Genomic DNA, 23041 nt, shown 5'->3' on the forward strand with positions numbered 1-23041 from the left:
CTGCCAGCTATTTGCAATCAGTCATATGATAGGCTTGGAAGAAGTGGAGAGGTTAACATGTGAGACACGCTTTTATTCTTGACCAAAAATGCATGGGAATTCTTGCGTTACTAAGGAGCTGCACTCTAAGAAAAAAAAGACGCACCACGAAGGAACTGTCCGAATGGAACGGAAATCGTTGTATGTTACGTACATGTGTAAACAATTTCAGAAAAATTGTATGATTTCTTCAAGAGCATGAGCTTCACAAATTGAGCATTTCAATAATGCGTTGGTCCACCTCTGGCCCTTATGCAAGCAGTTATTTGGCTTGGCGTTAATTGACACAGTTATTGGATGCCCTCTCGAGGGATGTCGTACCAGATTCTGTCCAATTGGTGCGTTAGATGGTCAAAATCCAGCGATGGTTGGAGGGCCTTGCCCATAATGCTCCGAACGTTCTGAGCTGGTGAGAGATTCAGTGATTTATTGGCCAAGGCAGAGTTTGGCAAGGATGAAGTCAATCAACAGAAAATCTTACCGTGTGAGGGCGGGCATTATCTTCCTGAAATTAAACCCACGGTAGCTTGCCATGAAGGGCAACAAATTGAGGCGTAGAACATCGTCGACGGACGGATATGTAGTAAGGATACTGCGAATTATAACCAAGGGGGGTCCTGCTGTGAAATAAAATGCCAGCCCAGACCATCACACCTGGCTGTCAGGCCGTGTCGCGGGCGACAGGTTGAAACGTCCCCTTTGAACAAATTATACAAGACTGTGCTTAAACTGACACACAATATTTTTAGCGCAACGCTATCTGACTTTCAAAAATCGCTACACACTAATGGCCCTGACTAACATTAACCTATACGTTTCACAAATCACTTGTATTTACCTTAATAACCATAATATACACTCCTGGAAATTGAAATAAGAACACCGTGAATTCATTGTCCCAGGAAGGGGAAACTTTATTGACACATTCCTGGGGTCAGATACATCACATGATCACACTGACAGAACCACAGGCACATAGACACAGGCAACAGAGCATGCACAATGTCGGCACTAGTACAGTGTATATCCACCTTTCGCAGCAATGCAGGCTGCTATCCTCCCATGGAGACGATCGTAGAGATGCTGGATGTAGTCCTGTGGAACGGCTTGCCATGCCATTTCCACCTGGCGCCTCAGTTGGACCAGCGTTCGTGCTGGACGTGCAGACCGCGTGAGACGACGCTTCATCCAGTCCCAAACATGCTCAATGGGGGACAGATCCGGAGATCTTGCTGGCCAGGGTAGTTGACTTACACCTTCTAGAGCACGTTGGGTGGCACGGGATACATGCGGACGTGCATTGTCCTGTTGGAACAGCAAGTTCCCTTGCCGGTCTAGGAATGGTAGAACGATGGGTTCGATGACGGTTTGAATGTACCGTGCACTATTCAGTGTCCCCTCGACGATCACCAGTGGTGTACGGCCAGTGTAGGAGATCGCTCCCCACACCATGATGCCGGGTGTTGGCCCTGTGTGCCTCGGTCGTATGCAGTCCTGATTGTGGCGCTCACCTGCACGGCGCCAAACACGCATACGACCATCATTGGCACCAAGGCAGAAGCGACTCTCATCGCTGAAGACGACACGTCTCCATTCGTCCCTCCATTCACGCCTGTCGCGACACCACTGGAGGCGGGCTGCACGATGTTGGGGCGTGAGCGGAAGACGGCCTAACGGTGTGCGGGACCGTAGCCCAGCTTCATGGAGACGGTTGCGAATGGTCCTCGCCGATACCCCAGGAGCAACAGTGTCCCTAATTTGCTGGGAAGTGGCGGTGCGGTCCCCTACGGCACTGCGTAGGATCCTACGGTCTTGGCGTGCACCCGTGCGTCGCTGCGGTCCGGTCCCAGGTCGACGGGCACGTGCACCTTCTGCCGACCACTGGCGACAACATCGATGTACTGTGGAGACCTCACGCCCCACGTGTTGAGCAATTCGGCGGTACGTCCACCCGGTCTCCCGCATGCCCACTATACGCCCTCGCTCAAAGTCCGTCAACTGCACATACGGTTCACGTCCACGCTGTCGCGGCATGCTACCAGTGTTAAAGACTGCGATGGAGCTCCGTATGCCACGGCAAACTGGCTGACACTGACGGGGGCGGTGCACAAATGCTGCGCAGCTAGCGCCATTCGACGGCCAACACCGCGGTTCCTGGTGTGTCCGCTGTGCCGTGCGTGTGATCATTGCTTGTACAGCCCTCTCGCAGTGTCCGGAGCAAGTATGGTGGGTCTGACACACCGGTGTCAATGTGTTCTTTTTTCCATTTCCAGGAGTGTATATGCCATCCAGTCTTACAAATTTCAAATCTCCGCCATTTCTCTCCCCACATCCACCACTGCTGGCGACTCACCTCCAACTGCGCAACGCTACGCGCTGTTCACATCCAGCTGCCGCTGCCCAACACTACAATGGCAGGCAACAATGCAAACTAGCCACAGACTGCACACAGCACAGCCAGTGATTTTCGTACAGAGCGCTACGTAACGTTATCAATAAGAAAATATAAACAGCCTACTTACAAGGTTGGTATCCCACTGCTGTCTTTCCAGACACGTCTTCGATGGTCATCGGGGCTCATTTCGAGGCGGGTCTTATCACTGAAGACAATTCTATGCTAGTCAATGAGACTCCAAGTCGAATGTGCCCAACACGACTGGAAACGGGCTTGTTGCTGTACAGAGGTCAAAGGTAGTCGGCACAAGGGGCGCCGTGAGCTCAGCTCCAGTTCAGTGAGCCACCTATTAGTGGTCCTGAAGCAACAGTTGCACGTCGGATCGACGACAGTGTTGAATCCGGGGCCCTGGGGGCCTCTCTGACGATTGCTCTGTCCTCTCGTTCTGCTCTCACTCTCGGTCGACCACTTCCTTCTTGACTCTGTGTTCGGCCGTGGTTAACCCATTCCTACCAAGATGGTCGAGTAGTGGCACCGCTCTTATTCATATGTCGAGCGATTCTCCGGTTACTCCAACCGGCTTCTTTGAGGGCAACTACGTGCTCTCTCTCAAATACTGACATCGGCATATATCGTTCACGCGCCTGTCTGCGGGGCACAGTTACTCTCCAACTGAATACAAGGAATGGAATTCGCAATGACTTTGTGTCCTGGTATCGACACGTCCCCTGTTTACTACACTTTCCAGCTGTTCGGTGAAATTGCGCTGCAGCGTGACACATTCGTCAAAGTTCACAGTTTCGCATTTTCCGTAGATAGCCGTTGAATATCAGTTTGCGAACAATTTGCATAACTCCTTCATGGCGCTCCTTTTTCTTCTTCTTCTTCTTTTTAGAGTGATTTCTCCTGGGGTATTACTTTCACACTGTCGCCTAATGAACAAAACACTAGCTTACGGAATATCACCATGTTTGTAACTGGTTCGAAGATTTCATACCAAACAAACGCAGCATGCCATTCTTAACAGAGAGGAGTATACAGACGTCAAAGTAACTTACGCAGTACCAACCATCATTTTTCACAATCTGTATAAGTGACTTAGTAGTTGACGTAGGAAGCTCCACAAGAATGTTCGTGGATGATGCTCACGTATAAAGAGAAATCGCAACGCTGGAAAACTGAAGTGAAATGCAAGGAAAAAATGTAGAGCATCGAGATTTGGTCCAGAGATTGGCGTTTGACCCCAAAAATAAATAAATGTCACGTATCGCTCCCAAACACTCGGAAACATCCATTAATATACGATTACATGATTTGCCACACAACCACTGGTAGCAGTCACATCCATTAATGATTTGAGAGTATGTTTATGGAGCGGTTTAGAGCGGAACGACCATGTAAAAGATGCCAGAGATTGACGGGAAGAGCCCTCAGCAAGCATACTCCATCTACGGAGCAGGTAGCTTATAGAACCCTTGTTCGACCGATACTTTAATATTCCACGCCAGTTCGGGACCCGTACCACATAGGATTGGTATAAGAGATAGAAAAGAACTAAAGAAGTGCAGCTCGTTTCATAGCAGCTTCATTCACTGAACGCGAATGGATCGCGGACACGTTCAGCCAGACTTTACACGAGAGGCGCTTCGCATCACGGTATCATTTACTGTTAAAATCTCCAAGAATTTACATTCCTAGAAAAGTCAACGTGCGAATATTTCGCGAAAAGGCTGTGAAAGTAAAATGAGAGAGACTGAAGCTCACGCGGTGACTTACCAACTATCTTTCTTCTCATGCACAATTCGCGACTTAACGGGTAAGGGTGAAAGCGACAGTGGTATACAAAATACCCTCCTGGTGGAGGGGGAGACGTAGATAGTCTCTATTTCCACTTTAAACATGTCCTTACTCTGGCGGTTGTTTCGGCAGTTGCGATCAACTCAGCGGCAGTGAAAGAGGAGTTTACTGCAAAGGCGTTCTGCTGCGCTCCTGGAAACTGTTTGAAGTCAGACAATAGAGAAGTGATACTGTTGCTGCAGAAGTGTGATCCTACCAAACAGGTTAAGGTAGTAGTGGTCATCTTTAAAGTATGACCCATCTGAGTTGGTATGTCTATGTTACTTTGTTCCTCCCACACCCCAAAAGGTTGCCGCTCGGATTTTCTGCGTGAGCTGCACATGAAGTCCGCTGTTTTTACTGCTTTTTGATTGGCGAGCAAAAACATGTCCGTAGTTACATGGTAATCTGCTACCAGTAAATGTATCCACTTCGATGAAACATGTGACACCGTAAGGCTATATTTCAAGGTCGAAAATGAGTTGAGCACTCATTAGCTACCACAAATAGGTTTTTAACAACGTGAGAATATCGTTTTTTGAGGCATTCCTTGTCTATCACAACATGCAAATAACAATAGATAATTTCGAGATGAATCTGAGATTCACTGATAAATCATTCTTCCCACTCCCTATTCGCAAATGGAGAACGTAAGATGGGCGTTGGCGGGAGGAGGGGAGGGGGGAAGTAGGGGAGGTGCAAAGGAAAGAAAGAAATTACTGTGACTGATGCACGTAATGTGTCTTCCGAAGTACAAATGCAGGAAAAGAATTTAGATGTAAGGCAACACCTACTTTTTAAATGCACATTGAAGGAAGGGGCATTTTTGCTTTTATAGGAGGCAAAGTATGCAATGTTACTGGCTGTCCCATTCTAAATGTCTGTAGAAGTGAAGGTTTGAAAACAATTATTTTCCCGGATTTACAAGGAAGGCTTGAAGCTTCCATAATCAAAAGTAAACTCTCTATGACGACAGGATACAGTGCGAATCCGAACTTCATCAATAAAATTTTGAAAGTTGTCAGAGGTGTTGTTTGAGTCGAAAGAAGACGATCGTTGTTGTTCAGTACAGATTGAAACTGTTTGGAGCCAAGTTTGCTTTAACATAATTTGTTTCAAGTTAGTAACATAGACAACATCCCTTGTCACAAGTAAATTCAAATGTTTGTAGACGATTATTCATTCAGCCTTCAAACTGTCCTGGTTTCAGCAGTTAACGACGTACGTCCTAATATTTTACCCTAAAATCATTTAATAATGCATCACGATATATGACATTTCACCCAGCTCGTATAGCAGAACATTTATATAATGTAAATCACTGTCACTCTGTAATGATTAATGTACGTCCCGGTTTCTCGCTTGTCACATTAACTGAAAATATTCATATCGTGGAGAATATTTATGTAAAATACAAACAACAAAACTGTTTTTCTCATTGTTTTCGTTTCCTGACATTGCCCTAAAACAGGGGCACCATTTTATCAATTTACAATGTTTGCGTCTTGACTGCGAAAGTCTAATTTTTCTGATAATGTTTCTGTGGAAATTTGACACATGTATGTCAGTCAATGCACAAATGACAAAATTACAACAAGAGATATATCAGATATTGTTTCACGAAATTAGTTCAAATGAACGAATGTAGACTGAAATTAATATTCTTCTATATTGACCAAAAACGCAAATCTTTTAAATATTCTCATTAATGGCAGGAAAACGGAGACACCAGGGCGATACGATAAGTATCACATAAAAATTAAAGTATAAGCTTCATTAACGAGCAGCCAGATTCCATGAACTGACCAGCACGGTTCCCACACTTGTTCACAGACTCTGCTGTTCTTCGCGGTCTGTTTGGTGACAGCAGTGGCCAAACCTCCACCTGGATACGTGAAGAAGCCGGACCAAGATGAGGTAAGTGATTCTCATCTGAGCCGCGAACGTTTTCAGAACGACTATAGATGATAAGATCCTAGCAGTGAGGAAAATGTTCCTAAATTTATTTTAGTAGTTCATTTCATATCCTGGAGAAGTGTGTTGATCACATGTGACATTGCGATTTTAGATGTACTCCCCTCAACATGGATCAGAACAGTACCTTACTAATTAAATGATCCTGTAACAAATCAGTTATCTGCTGATTGTAATGTCATTTACTTCTGGACGTTACTCATTCTGATAATTGACTTTATTTGAAGGCGGGCAAGTTTATGGTTCAAACCCATGAGCAAGTGGTGGTTGGTTAGTTGAATTCTGGCGTAATATAGCCTTGAAGTGTCCCAGCTTCTACAACATTTGTCGAAAGCCAGATTCCTAACTATGATTACGAAGTCAATGTTTCAAAATTTGGGCTAGATGCGATTCTTATCGCGTTCTGATCTACATCTACATCTACATCCATACTCCGCAAGCCACCTGACGGTGTGTGGCGGAGGGTACCTTGAGTACCTCTATCGGTTCTCCCTTCTATTCCCGTCTCGTATTGTTCGTGGAAAGATGGATTGTCGGTATGCTTCTGTGTGGGCTCTAATCTCACTGATTTTATCCTCACGGTCTCTTCGCGGGATATACGTAGGAGGGAGCAATATACTGCTTGACTCTTCGGTGAAGGTATGTTCTCGAAACCTTAACAAAAGCCCCTACCGAGCTACTGAGCGTCTCTCCTGCAGAGTCTTCCACTGGAGTTTATCTATCATCTCCGTAACGCTTTCGCGATTACTAAATGATCCTGTAACGAAGCGCGCTGCTCTCCGTTGGATCTTCTCTATCTATCTGATCTTTGATAATTGGTCCATCCCAAATTGTCCTTTGATTCACTGCGACCTCTTTTTCCTCACGGTGCTATAATGGTTTACGTGTTATTGTTCAGAGTGAAACTGAGTCATTTTTTGCAGTTTGTTTTTGACGTTAAAGTTTTCCAAGGCACAAGGAGAATTTGTTATGAGCAACAGATCTTTCAGGTCATGGCACCTCAATCTTTCTCGTCCGCGATCCATTTTGCACAGCCACAATTTTCGCGACTGTTGTAAATTAATTAACGTTAAAATGGCTCTGAGCACTATGGGACTTAACATCTATGGTCATCAGTCCCCTAGAACTTAGAACTACTTAAACCTAACTAACCTAAGGACAGCACACAACACCCAGTCATCACGAGGCAGAGAAAATCCCTGACCCCGCCGGGAATCTAACCCGGGCGTGGGAAGCGAGAACGCTACCGCACGACCACGAGCTGCGGACAATTAACGTTAAGAGTGTATACAAACATTCAGTGTTCTGGTTTCTAAGAGCTGTTTCCAACACGAACAGCACCCTAATGATTCTCTTTGCTGAAACCCTGTCCCAGTGTATCTTTTCGTGCGAACAATGTTTGAGAAGAAACGTTTAACCTAGGTAAATATGTCGTCAAACAACAAAGTTAAAACAGTAGTTTAAAACGCCAACAGGGATGCGAACAAAAAGAAGAAGGTAAATTGAAAAAGTATACAATTCATTAAATTATCAATTACAATTTGAATACTACAAAGGATATTTTACTGAATGGCGGAAAACTTGAAATTATTTTTAATGCGATGGATGTGACTGTTTATTGAAACACAATGGCAAAAGTGCTGTCACTGTAAATCCAACAGCACTCAAATTCTGCTTAACACAAAGTCGAAAACTGCTCAAGTTTTCGGTTGAGAATTTAAGATTGTGATTCGAATGACACGAGATTTTCGCAAATTTTTGCCAAGTTCTTAGGAGTAGATGTTCACATGTACCGTTCCAATGGCAAAATGATTCCAGTTTAGTGTTGGTTGGTTGGTTTGGGGAAGGAGACCAGACAGCGTGGTCATCGATCTCATCGGATCACGGAAGGATTGGGAAGGAAGTCGGCCGTGCCCTTTCAGAGGAACCATCTCGGCATTTGCCTGGAGTGATTTAGGGAAATCACGGAAAACTTAAATCAGAATGGTCGGACGCGGGATTGAACCGTCGTCCTCCCGAATGCGAGTCCAGTGTCTAACCACTGCGCCACCCCGCTCGGTCAGTTTAATGTAACTGATTATTCTTTAGAGTGGTAGAAATTATTTATGAAAAATATGGTGCTAACAGATCAAATGATCAATTATGTCGTATTTAACTAGACCAAAATTTAAGTTATTATCAGCAATAAAGAAAGTCGCCTGCGCCTGAAACTATTTCAAAAGTGCTGTTTGGCGTCTTTTGCTTCAAAATGTTTAAATTTCCAAGTATTATCAGAGTAAAGTAACTCGTATTCTGCAGTGGAGAGCTTCAGGGCTCACACAAAAACATAGACACAGCAAAAATCTAATACGTTACCATTACTAATACGGTGTAGGAAACCCGTTGGCATTCAAAACAGGTTCCAGTCCTCTCTGTAGGGTTTACAAGGAAACCTTATACCTTTCTTCCTGCAAAATAATGACAAATTATGGTAACGACTATGGAGATGGATAACGATCACGCACCCGTCTTTCAAAGGAAGACCACCGAAGGTGAACAACGTTGAGATCTGGGGAGATGCGGCAATTTAAACTCGTGCTCACAAAAACACTCCTAGACGATGCGAGCTGGGTGAAGAGGGCCCCTGTCGGCTTGGAAAACAGCATCACCAATGGGGAACAACCTCTGTACCATGGGATGGACCTGATCAGCCAAAGTGGTCACATAATCCCTGGCAGTAATGGCATCTTGCAGAGTACCCAAGGCGCCCACAAACAATATTCATCCGATCAAATGACAATCTTTCATTCCCAAATGTTCCACGTTTTATGGTTTCACCACATTTCCTTGCTATGGGCATTTGCATCACTGAAGAGTGATTTTGGAATTCCAGATTGCTGTGCTTATGGAGCTCCCTTAGTATTATTTAGGCGCTGACAGGATTCGCGATATTCTGCTCTGCCGTGGCTTTTGCAGCTGTCTTCGTCACAGTCCTCTTCAGTGACCGTCTGTCACGACCATTTAACACAGACATCCGTCCACTTTGTGACTTACGTTTCTCCGGTTTCCCTGTATGCGATATAAACCTTTGATATGATGCCTCTTGAAACACCAAACATTTCGGGTACCTTGATTACGGAAGTACCTACGATACGAGCACCAACAATTTTCCCTCTTCCGAATTCACTTAGCTACGACGTTCCGAACACGGCTGATACTTGCTAAATGTTGACGACCTTTCACAAGTTCAATTCGTGGTCAAATACAACATCGCAGCCTTCAGAGTAGGCATTTACGTTCAAGCATGCATGTCTCGCGGTGTCTTCGTAGTTTTGTCCAGCTCCTGTATGTATAGCTCTTGTTGTTGTGGTCTTCAGTCCTGAGACTGGTTTGATGCAGCTCTCCATGCTACTCTATCCTGTGCAAGCTTCTTCATCTCCCAGTACCTACTGCAACCTACATCCTTCTGAATCTGCTTAGTGAATTCATCCCTTGGTCTCCCTCTACGATTTTTACCCTCCACGCTGCCCTGCAGTACTAAATTGGTGATCCCTTGATGCCTCAGAACATGTCCTACCAACCGATCCCTTCTTTTGGTCAAGTTGTGCCATAAACTTCTCTTCTCCCCAATCCTATTCAATACTTCCTCATTAGTTATGTGATCTACCCATCTAATCTTCAGCATTCTTCTGTAGCACCACATTTCGAAAGCTTCTATTCTCTTCTTGTCTAAACTATTTATCGTCCACGTTTCACTTCCATACAAGGCTACACTCCATACAAATACTCTCAGAAACGACTTCCTGACACTTAAATCTATATTCGATGTTAACAAGTTTCTCTTCTTCAGAAACGCTTTCCTTGCCATTGCCCCTACATTTTATATCCTCTCTACTTCGACCATCATCAGTAGTTTTGCTCCCCAGATAACAAAACTCATTTACTACTTTAAGCGTCTCATTTCCTAATCTAATTCCCGCAGCATCACCCGACTTAATTCGACTACATTCCATTATCCTGGTTATGCTTTTGTTGATGTTAATCTTATATCTTCCTTTCAGGACACTGTCCATTACGTTCAGCTGCTCTTCCAGGTCCTTTGCTGTCTCTGACAGAATTACAATGTCATCGGCGAACCTCAAAGTTTTTATTTCTTCTCCCTGGATTTTAATTCCAACTCCGAATTTTTCTTTTGTTTCCTTCACTTCTTGCTCAATATACAGATTGAATAACATCGGGGAGAGGCTACAACCCTGTCTCACTCCCTTCCCAACCACTGGTTCCCTTACATGCCCCTGGACTCCTATAACTGCCATCTGGTTTCTGTACAAATTGTAAATAGCCTTTCGCTCCCTGTATTTTACCCCTGCCACCTTCAGAATTTGAAAGAGAGTATTCCAGTCAACATTGTCAAAAGCCTTCTCTAAGTCTACAAATGCTAGAAACGTAGGTTTGCCTTTCCTTAATCTTTCTTCTAAGATAAGTCGTAAGGTCAGTATTGCCTCACGTGTTCCTGTATTGCTACGGAATCCAAACTGGTCTTCGCCGAGGTCGGCTTCTACTAGCTTTTCCATTCGTCTGTAAAGAATTCGTGTTAGTATTTTGCAGCAGTGACTTATTAAACTGATAGTTCGGTAATTTTCACATCTGTCGACACCTGCTTTCTTTGGGATTGGAATTATTATATTCTTCTTGAAGTCTGAGGGTATTTCGCCTGTTTCATACATCTTGCTCACCAGATGGTAGAGTTTTGTCAGGACTGGCTCGCCCACGGCCTTCAGTAGTTCCAATGGAATGTTGTCTACACCGGGGGCCTTGTTTCGACTTAGGTCTTTCAGTGCTCTGTCAAACTCTTCACGCAGTATCGTATCTCCCATTTCATCTTCATCTACATCCTCTTCCATTTCGATAATATTGTCCTCAAGTACATCGCCCTTGTATAGACCCTCTATATACTCCTTCCACCTTTCTGCTTTCCCTTCTTTGCTTAGAACTGGGTTGCCATCTGAGCTCTTGATGTTCATACAAGTGGTTCTCTTATCTCCAAAGGTCTCTTTAATTTTCCTGTAGGCAGTACAGGCCCCCGCGAGCACGCAGAAGCTCCGCAACACGACGTGGCGTGGACTCGACTAATGTCTGAAGTAGTGCTGGAGGGAACTGACGGCATGAATCCTCCAGGGCTGTCCATAAATCAGTAAGAGTACGAGTGGGTGGAGATCGTTTCTGAAAATCACTCAGAAGAGTGTTCCTAGAGCCACTCTGCGGCAATTCTGGACCTGTGAGGTGTCGCATTGTCCTGCTGGAGTTTCCCAAGTCCGTCGGAAAGCTCCATGGACATGAATGGTTGCAGGTGATCAGACAGGATGCTTACGTACGTGTCACCTTCCAGAGTCATATCCAGACGTACCAGGTCTTAAATATCACTCCAACTGCACATACCGCACACCATTACAGAGCCTCCACCAGCCTGAACAGTCCCCTGCTGACATGCAAGGTCCATGGATTCGTAACGCTTTAGTCTTCGTTGGTCCTGTTCCTGCAAGATCTTTTTCCGGCCGCAGAGCTGTCCTAGATTTGATGATTTACCGGTTTCGGTCCACAGCTCGTGGTCGTGCGGTAGCGTTCTCCCTTCCCACGCCCGGGTTCCCGGGTTCGATTCCCGGCGGGGTCGGGGATTTTCTCTGCCTCGTGATGACTGGGTGTTGTGTGATGTCCTTAGTTAGGTTTAAGTAGTTCTAAGTTCTAGAGGACTGATGACCATAGATGTTAAGTCCCATAGTGCTCAGAGCCATTTACCGCATTCGTGATATTCAAGGTACACTCGTGAATCGGTCGTACGGGGAAATCCGCACTTTATCGCTACCTCTTAAATCTTGATAACATGTCATTGTAGCAGCAGTAACCGATCTAGGTACTACGCCGGACACTTGCTGTCTTATATAGGCGTTGCCGACCACGACGCCGTATTCTGCATGTTAACATACCTCTGTATTTGAATACGCATACCAGTTGCTTTGGCGCTTCCGTGTACTCGCATATCTTACAGATTGCGTATTTAATCAGAATTTTCGCTGTTGAAGAAATGGATACACTTATGATTATTATGAACGAAAAGTAGTATTATTCCATTTCATACCTGTAACGCCCGTTTCAGAGCTCGCCCGCTTTCCAGCCAATGAACTTGCTCCAATGTCATTACGTAAGTTTGTAAGGAGACGAGTTTCGGAAAGCAAATTTTAATTACATTGATAACTTCAATTGCATTTTTAATACAGCACTTACATTTGCAGAAATTTTCTTAAGTATTAAATGTCCTTAAAGAATCATGCAATGAGTGAAATTACTCATAGTAGGACCAGTGACTGAAGATTTAAGTTCAACCTGTGACCCAGCTTTTGTTTCCGGAATTGCTGCTGCATCATCGGCACATACGCCAACACATTTATTCCAACCCCATTTCACTGAATAATCCTTTCGTTTTTAAGAAAGACCCCATCGACCAAATCGTGCCCGATGGGCAAAAAACAGTAAATTTTCGAGTACAGTTACAGCATAACAATACCTGACACAGGACTGCGCTCTAGTCCGAGAAAACATGTCGCGCTTTACTTCGTATAGTACCCTTCCTCTAAGACTGCGGGCACTTCTGCAGCTTCTGTACTGGTGCTCGTGCTTTCTTGTATAGCGGTATCTGCGCATGCACTCACACCTATCGCTGTTGCGTCACCGGAAAGAGCAGCTGGGCAGTTAGCGTGCAGCAGGGATCAGGGATCGGGTGTCTCAGAGATTGCCTCTGGTCACGGCGTGGGAGGGCGATGGGTGGAGAAGGGGAGGGGGGGGGCGGTGTGGTTTACAGACACAACGGGGGACGGGGGTGCCGGTCCGCAGTTGAGGCGATACCCGATCGCAGCTACCGACACCCGACACGGCGAAACCTGCCACCGCCACCGAGTTGGCCGCCTGTAAACAATCCATCAGCACTGACAACAAGCACGCCCAATTTTCCTCTTGTCCGTCAATTTTTTTTTAACTCTCCCGGCTCCCTTTCCGACCGCTTGTTTCTCCTGTATATTTCGTCAGTGTTCACTGCTATGAATACTAATCACTCAAAGTCCAGTCGGATAGTTCAAATTTTCTGACCACCAGATCTCGAAAATATTTCATTTGGTAATAGATACTATTTTCAACATAGACACTTTTTTCTGCTCGGACATCTAGGGAAATAAGAAGGCTTTGATCAAAAGAATGCGATGAGCGGAGAAAGAATGATACAGCCTATGTATCTCGAGGGAAGTTTACTTGTCTCTCCGCCAGTACAGGTAAGCCGCGGATGCTCTCGCCTCGTAACGACCCACAGTCTTATATCGTAAGCAACACATGTAAGTGAAAAGGACTCACAAAAGCGAATCACAGAGACGTTCATGTTTAAACACACTATATACATTGCTTATTTCTCAACTGACTCACATAACACAACCACATTTCTCTATGCTTCGAAAGAGCAAGTACTAATAGATCGCGTTAAGTTGGTCGCAATAGAAAGCAGAGGAATTGAACAAAAAATATTCCGATTTGTTTAGTATACTTTCCGTTATCGTATTACTTACAACTATCTTCATTAAGGAATCAATAGACTGAGGAGCAGTAGTCAGAATATCCCATTTTTTGAATCGGCATCGGCGTGCTGTTCTTGAATTTACAGCAAAAATGAGTCTTACTACATTCTTTTGCACTGCAGAAACTTTTTCTGGGTCTGTGGAGTTACGCGAAAGAACGATACCGTATGACACAATAGAGTAAAAGAAAGCAATGTCAGCCAGTTCTTCTTTATATTCATATCTCCACCGTCACTCATTCAATATATATATATATATATATATATATATATATATAGTTGTGCAGTTGAAATTTATTGCGACTAAACCTCGCTTAAAACTCCAGTAAAATCATGGTTAGATGTTGGTCATTTCCCTTAAAACCATGATCAAATGTTGATCACCATAGCAAAAGTAGGCCTAATAATTAATAGGAAATGCAGCGTAGTGAAAGCAAACCAATGTCAATACCCCCCCCCCCCTTACGGTAGTACAAGTTTATATATCGATTGGCTCAGCAGGTAATGAGGAGACTGAAAGAATGTGTGATGAGATAAAAAAATTATTCCGATCGCTACAGGAGACGAGAATTTAATAGTAATGGGGAGCTAGTGTTCGCTAATACGAAAAGGATTAGAAGGAATAAAGGTAGGAAAACATTGACTGGGGGAGGGGGATGAAGGGGAAGGCGCCTGGTATAATTCAGCACACAGCACAATTTAATCATTCCTAATAGTTACAAATCATGAAAGAAGGTTGTGTCCGTGAAAAAGGCCGGGTGATACTGGATAGTTTTAAGATTCATTAAATAACATTATGACAGATATTTAGAAACCAGATTTCAAATTGCGAACCATTTCGAGCGGCAGATGTAGACTCTGGCCGTACTTCATTGGTTATGAATTGCAGATTAGAACTGGAGAAACCCTGCAGGAAGGTAGGAATTTAATGAGATCTGGATAAATTGAAACAATCAGTAGTTGCGAAAAGTTTTAAAAGGGAGCCAGTTCGACAAAAGGAGAAAATACAAAAATGCAGCAAATAAATCAAGCAAAACGGAATTAAAAAATCAGACTGAGAGTGTAAGTGCAAAGCGGCAGTAGAGGAGAAATGTAAACATATAAGAGCCTTACATGGCTAGTAGATGGAATGAAGAGGGGGAACAAAGCTTCAGCACAGTATGGAGGTGCAGATGGATGTAGAGTGCAGTAGCTGCGCAAAGATGAAGAAGCTAGCACGGGACAGGTTAGCATGGAGAGCTGCATCAAACCAGTCTTTGTACTGAACACACAACAACAGCAACATAACACTCACAATATTCAGAGCATTCGTAACAAGTGTCCCATAATCGTAGAGGAGACAGCCAGCACTGGTCAAAATAGAAAAAAAATTCCAGTAAATACCGGATGGATATAATTAAAGGTTCCCTATTTAACACGTTATAACACGGAAACTCATTATCACACAACTTGGTAGCATTAATGTCAAGGACACAGGGAAGAGAAATAATTCAGAATCAATTCAGTTGAAACACTTTTAATGTGCTGCTACGGTACATCATACCATTACATACCGGTACCATTACTGCTCCAAAAGGGGCTCAGTGTGGCGCCCATCTGTGTCCTGAAGAGTCTGAAAGCGCAGGATTGCGTTCTACACAGCAGAACGAAGCACGCCTGCAGGTACGCTGGCTACCTCCTTTGATATGCTGTGCTTCCAGATCAGCGCATGTGTGAATGTTCCCTTGGTAAACACTGTCCTTCAGGTAGATCCACAACCAGAAATCACAGGAAGCGAGACCATCTGATCGTCCCAGCGAAGCATTTGGAAACAATCGGCTGATAATTCGATTGTTTCCAAATGTGTTTCTGAGAAGAAGGTGAACTTCACGAGTGATGTGCTCTGTGGCCCCAATGCGTCTGTCTTCTCCAGGACAGGTATGTCATACTGGCGAAGCATATCGCAATAAGGCTGGCCAGTCACACTGCACTTCTTTGGTCCTTGAGCACCAACTTGTTAAAAAAACGGGCAAATGATAAACGTAGCCGTGAAGCCACACCGTACGGTGACACGTTCACCATACACAGGAACTTCATGTACAGTGACTAGAGTTCAAGATCCTAACACTCGGCATTTCTGTGTGTTCACCTCAACAGTCATAGAAAACTGAGCTTCGTCTGTGTTGTGGGTTGGCAGGAGAGCCAACCCGGTATACTAGAGGAAGCCGAAAGGCACGCGTTTTAGCTCACGCAGGCTGGCGTGAGGTCTGGAACAGGACAAGGAAATTAGACTGTAGAAAAAACTGACGTAGCTGGTGGAATACTTAACTTTAATCCATAAATGGTGAACATCGCTCTTGTAGGTACATTATTCATAATCTCAATAGTAACTGGGAATGGCGCCTTGCTAGGTCGTAGCAAATGACGTAGCTGAAGGCTATGCTAACTATCGTCTCGGCAAATGAGAGCGTATTTTGTCAGTGAACCATCGCTAGCAAAGTCGGTTGTCCAACTGGGGCGAGTGCTAGGAAGTCTCTCTAGACCTGCCGTGTGGCGGCGCTCGGTCTGCAATCACTGATAGTGGCGACACGCGGGTCCGACGTATACTAACGGACCGCGGCCGATTTAAAGGCTACCACCTAGTAAGTGTGGTGTCTGGCGGTGACACCACAGTCTGTCCATAGAATGATCCAGGACCAGCCCTCGTCAACTTAAACCCTTGCGAGAAAGTGGAGAGCGAAGTCAACGCGTCGTTGTTCGTCCTGTGGTGCAAGCTGCTGTGCGATATGGATCTTGTACGGAAACCATTTGAGAATGGTTCGAAGCACCTTCCGTACAGTGGACCACGAGATGTTCAACTGTCGTGACAGCACGCACACTGCCTGACAATCGGGAACTGCGCGCAGCGTCGTCCGCCATAGCAACATCGATTTCATGAACCACCTGTGGTAGAACCGCTCTTCAGCCTCTTCCTGGAGCGACGACCAGTTCTCCAGGTGATTCGAAATTCTTCATCATTCTCCGCACAGGAGGTGGAGAAAGAGGACTCTCCCGTAATCCTTTCAGCCGGCAGTATTCTCGAAGAGCAGCTGCAGCATTACTGTTGTTTTGATAATAGACCTTCTGCTCCTTTTGTCCAAGCTCATGTTGACGGGTCAACAAGTGGACTACGACTGTTCAGGTGAGAGTATGAATCACGATGACCGATCACGCCACCTGGTGGCCGCGGTTGTTACTGGACGGTGGCGCTGTGTCTCATGGAAATCATGCACCCCTTACTAAATGCTACCAAGATTGAAACTCGTACGGTAATTAGTTTCCGTGTTATAACGTATTAAATAGGGAAAGTTTAATTAAAACCACCCAGTACATGTTCGAAAATGAAAACGTGTTAAGATATGGGCCATTTTACTTGTGTGTGTGTGTGTGTGTGTGTGTGTGTGTGTGTGTGTGTGTGTGGTTTGAGGTTTTCGGGCGCTAAACAGCGTGGTCATCAGCGCCCAAACGCATAGAAACAGGAACACATGCAGTGAAGGGACGAAGACGGACACCGAACAAGGAGAACGGCTAAAAGACACAGACCTGACGCAGTTCCAAATCCTCACATACAGAGGCAAAACAAGAGGAGAAGAAACGCACTAAAAGAGGAAAGGAAACACAAGGAAAAGAGAACAGAAATCGAAGTGAAACAAATAGGTAATCGTGACTGGCGGACCACTTACCTAAAGCCTGAGCCAGTCACCCAGCAGCACATTAAAATCCTCTCCCTAAAACCCGAGGCAACAAATTGGACAGGACACAAAACCGTAAGACCTTAACCACAGTCGTTGCGTCGTCTTGCAAAATAGAGGGCAAATCCGGTGGCAAGGAAACCACCGCCCTCTGGTCAGAGAATAAAGGACAGTCAAGTAAAATGTGGCGGACCGTAATCTGGACGCCACAAGCACTGCAGATTGGGGGGGGGGGGGGGGTCCTCCAGCCGGAGTAAAAAATCGTGCGTTAAGGGACTGTGCCCGATGCGGAGGCGAGTGAGGAGAACCTCATCCCGCCTGCATGACTGGTAGGACGTACGCCATGGCCGCGTGGTGGCCTTGGCCAGGGTTTTACTTGTCTTGAGAACAGTCAGTACTGAGTGCTGTAGGCTGTCATGCTGTTTGTGTTCATTGTTCATTTCTTATTGGTTGTGTTTCTCTCTGTAATTAGTCCTCTGACCGTGACCCTGTTGATAGAGACAGCTTTTACAACTATATCCTACTTTAGCTTTTCCCGACATATCGTTTGCAGTCGGAACAACGTTAGTGATTTCGTGGCATATGAACACTGAAATGATGTTCTTTAGATTTCTAGTATGGTATTCTGCTACGGTTTAAGGGGCTGCGTAAATCGATATGCATCTCTCATACACTCTGAAAGATAGGAGGCTGCTCCAGCCGTACTACTTGTCTGTAATTTATATCTATTTAAAAATCCTCAACATTTCGTGGCCCTGTCAGCAACTGTATAAATATTAATTTTAATAATCAACAGCCTCAGTTGCACCGAATACCTAGAATTTACCTAGGTTTCAGTCGGGATAAGTCAATCCTCTTCAGAATAACAGTAACTACCGTTTGTCCATAGTGGACATAGTTTTAGCTTGACGATGTCCACTATGGACAAACGGTAGTTACTGTTATTCAGAAGAAGTTTGGGTTATTCCGACTGAAACCTAGGTAAATTCTAGGTAAACGGTGCAACTCAGGCTGTTGATTATTAATATTAGAATTAAGGTTATATGTATTCTGCAGCTAAGCTAATATGAACAATTAACAGGAAAATTAAACCCTTTTGTTGATGCTGTGACTATTCCGAAAGATCTGTCACAGAAAACACGACTTTTAATCGTCGTCGTGTAAATTCGGATTTTCGAAAGCAAAGTTATGAGAAGAAATCCGAAACACAAAACAGTCAAATTACAGATGAGTACGAGTTCATACAGTTTAAGCGGAGGAGTGCAACAAGCAATGGCTTGTAAAATTACGATCGTCAATCCAAGATAGACATGAGCTATTTTGAAAACTATAATTACTGTATAAATGCAGACTTTGAATAAACTACAAATTTTTCAGTTGTAAACCTCTTTTTTTACACTGTTTAAGTTTTTGTCTTCGGTGTAGCAATGAAAAGAAACTATCATCGACGCGTAATAATTGGCACTGTCTGAATCTGAGGACTGATTTTGGAATAACTACTTTAATCATTCAAGCGCAATTTAAAAATAATTTAAGTGAACAGAGCTTGTATCTAATACTCAGTAATATAACACTTAATCTCAATGAAGGATTCGGAACAGGACCCGTTTTCAGACGTATTCACCAGATAATTCACTGCCAACAAAACATGTAAGATTATTGTATCAATGATATGGATTTAAGGACTAGCCCATGCATTACAATACTAATCCACTACCTTGTCTAGAGGCGGTTAATTGAAGAGGTGGTCCGTCGTTGTCATCGGCTGAACCATGTACGTACTTCCAGTACTTAAATAGCTGACACATAGCTTTTCCGAGTATCTGCAATACGTCATGTAGCCCATCGGCTGAACCATGTGCGTACTTCCATTACTCAAATAGCTGACACATAGCTTTTCCGAGTATCTGCAATACGTCATGTAGCTCATCCATTATCCGAGGCCTTTTCCACAATTTGAAGCACCTATTATGCTTCACTTTCCCGATAAGCTGTTAGGCTCGACGGTTCCTGTATCACTTCGCGGATGTACCAGACTCGACTACCGGGGACCCTTCTCATGCGCTCTCTACCTTTTCCTCTCAGATTCTTCTGCCTCCGTACCGCAGAGGGACTCCTCTTCATCTTCTCCTTCTCTATACAAAGGTTTCTGCTTATAAATGAACTAGTAATACACTGATGAGCAAAACATTATAACCACTCCCGCCGCGAGGTTTTATGCTCCTTGGTGTCGCTGAGAGCACGTGACGCAGTAAGAGAAGTATATGGGCGGAGAGGAGGGGAATGGAAAATCATTTTAGCGACGGTAGGTGGAGCAAGTGCCGAAATCCGCCGACTTAAGCGACTCTGACAAAGCCAGATTGTTATGGCCCAGTGCCAGAGAGCGAGCATCTCAGAACAGGCGAAGCCGAACGGCTGTTCGCGTGCTACTGTCGTATGCATCAATGGAAAGTGGTTGAAGAATGTTGAAACCACGAGCAGGCGACAAGACGTTGGACGTCCATACCTCATCACGGAACATAGGGATCGGAGACTTGCCCACTCTCTAAAGTAGAATAGGCGGGGATGTGATGACAGCGTACAGTGCTGGCGAAGGCATGAGTGTTTTGAAGCACTCCGTTCATCTCACGGTGTTGAACATGGTGTTATGCAGCAGACGATCCCCACGTGTTCCGCTGTTGACCCAGCATCACTGTCAATTATGATTACTGTGGGTACGAGTTCATCGAGATTGGACCGCGGATCAATGGAATCGTGCCCTCTGGTCATATGAATCCCGTTTATTTTTAAACCAGTGCGATGGTCGTGTTCCAGGTGGACGGCTGCTCGAAACATGCAACGCTCCACGGACGCAGGCTGGTGGGAGCAGAATTATCTTATGGAGGACATTCACCTGGGCTTCCATGGGATATGCTATAGTAATCGAAGGTACCATGACAGCCGTCGACTACGTGAACGTTAGTAGGGACCAGCTGTAAACCCTTATGCTTCATATATTCCCCAACAGCGATGGCATCTTCCAGCAGGATAACTGTCCGTGTCAGAGCGCCAGAATCTTGTTGAAATAGTTTCAGGAGCGTGATATCGAACTCGCATTGATGTCTTGGCGATCAAAGTTGGCTTATCTCAATCCGATGAAACCCAACAGGGACGCTGTCGGGCACCAGCTCCGCGCCCACGAACGAATCGCCCGCAAACTAGGGGAAGTGTGTGACCTTGCGTAAGCATCTGGAATCCTATCAAGTACTTGTCGAATCCACGGCGTGCAGAATCATTGCTGAATTGCGTTCCATAGGTCGACCAACACGCTTTTAAGTACACTACTGGCCATTAAAATTGCTACACCACGAAGATGACGTGCTACACACGCGAAATTTAACCGACAGGAAGAGGATGCTGTGATATGCAAATGATTAGCTTTTCAGAGCATTCACACAAGGTTGGCGCCGGTGGCGACACCTGCAACGTGCTGACGTGACGAAAGTTTCAACCGATTTCTCATACACAATCAGCAGTTGACCGGCGTTGCCTGGTGAAACGTTGTTGTGATCCCTCGTGTAAGGAGGAGAAATGCGTACCATCACGTTTCCGACTTTAATAAAGGTCAGATTGTAGCCTGTCGCGGTTGCGGTTTATCGTATCGCGACATTGCTGCTCCCGCTGGTCGAGATCTAATGACTGTTAGCAGAATATGGAATCGGTGGGTTCAGGAGGATAATACGAACGGCCTCGTATCACTAGCAGTCGAGATGACAGGCATCTTATCCGCATGGCTGTAACAGATCGTGCTGTTTTATCACCGTGAGTCAGCGTTTCCAGACTGTTTTCGTAATTCCCCCATAGCAGGCAAAAAAAAAAATCCTCAAAATGCCATCATTTCGGTAACTTTTCTCCAGACTCAACAGATGGGGACGTTTGCAAGACAGCAACCATCTGCACGAACAGTTCGACGACGTTTGCGGTAGCATGGACTATCGGGTCGGAGACCATGGCTGCGGTTACCCTTCACGGTGGATCACAGACAGGAGCACCTGTGATGGAGTACTCTACGGTGAACCTGGGTGCACGAACAGTAAAACGTAATTTTTTCGGATGAATCCAGGTTCTGTTTACAGCATCATGATGGTTGCATCCATGATTGGCGATATCGCGGTGAACGCACATTGGAAGCGTGAATTCTTCATCGCCATACTAACGTATAACCCGGCGCGATGGTATGGGGTGCCATTGGTTACACGTCTCGGTCACCTCTTGTACGCATTGACGGCACTTTGGACAGTGGACGTTACATTTCAGATATGTTACGACCCGTGGCTCTACCCTTCATTCGATCCCTGCAAAACCCTACATTTCAGCAGGATAATGCACGACCGGATGTTGCAGGTCCTTAACGGGCCTTTCTGGATACAGAAAATGTTCGACTGCAGCCCTGGCCAGCATATTCTCCAGATATCTCACCAATTGAAAACGTCTCGTCAATGGTGGCCGGGCAACAGGCTCGTCACAATACGCCAGTCACTACTCTTGATGAACTGTGGTATCGTGTTAAAGCTGCATGGCCAGCTGTACCTGTACACGCCATACAAACTATGTTTGATTCAATGCCCAGGCGTATCAAGGCCGTTATTACGGCCAGAGGTGGTTGTTCTGGGTACTAATCTCTCCAAATTGCATCCAAATTGCGTGAAAATGTAATCTCATGTCAGTTCTAGTATAATATATTTATCCAATGAATACCCGTTTATCATCTGCATTTCTTCTTGGTGTAGCAATTTTAATGGCCAGTAATGTAGATGCTCATAACGTTTTGGCTCAATAGTGTATTCCTATTTACAACACATTTCACAACACCCATAAATAAATTCAAGAAGCTACTGAATAGAAAAATTCTCTGTCAAAATAGCACTAATCCGTGATCTGTAAAGAGTAACTAAGTTAACAGATAGAAGAATTTGTTGTTAACGACGTTTGAAGACAGCAGTTATTCATATTGTTCGGCTTGCCACTGCGCAGCTGTGAGTCGGTGGAATGCGTCATAAGGAGGAATGGCTCTTCGACCAGCTGAAACGACTCGATGCGTGTCTATGACGGCCAAGCCCGCCTCCACTACGTCGGAGAGTCTTCGTGTTTCTTTGGAGAGACGCCGTTCTCCAGAGAGCCCTGCAAAACCGCCACCGCGCAAGCGTTATCGGCCGTCGCTTTACTTTTACGAGACAAAGCTCTCAGACACCGCAAAGAGAAGCCTCTCGGCCCGATCCGCGAGCAGCCCGCCAGTATCGCTCTTTTGCAAAAGTTACTAGGAACGTTTTGCGGCGTGGGACTACAGGCGGAAGAGGCACAGCTTGCAGAGGCAGTTAAACCCGAAAGTGACAGTAGTTTACCCAAAGAAATCGTCTCTTCTCTTTACAACTTTTGTCGAACGTTTTCGTGTTAGAAATGAAATGTCACAATGTCAGAGAGGAAACCGGTTGTCGATTCACTGGGTCAGCGGAA

General features: G+C 45.1%; 1 long non-coding RNA gene across 1 annotated transcript in view; it reads left to right on the forward strand.

The window, feature by feature from the left end:
* LOC126191426 (uncharacterized) overlaps positions 1 to 23041 on the forward strand; it is a 239931-nt gene that overhangs the window by 108567 nt on the left and 108323 nt on the right. The window contains exon 2 of the long non-coding RNA XR_007538347.1: positions 6104 to 6187. This is a non-coding gene — a long non-coding RNA (uncharacterized LOC126191426). The remainder of the gene's footprint in view (positions 1 to 6103; positions 6188 to 23041) is intronic.

This window comes from Schistocerca cancellata, chromosome 6 (assembly GCF_023864275.1).
Source record: "Schistocerca cancellata isolate TAMUIC-IGC-003103 chromosome 6, iqSchCanc2.1, whole genome shotgun sequence".
Classification (NCBI taxonomy): Eukaryota; Metazoa; Arthropoda; class Insecta; order Orthoptera; family Acrididae; genus Schistocerca; species Schistocerca cancellata.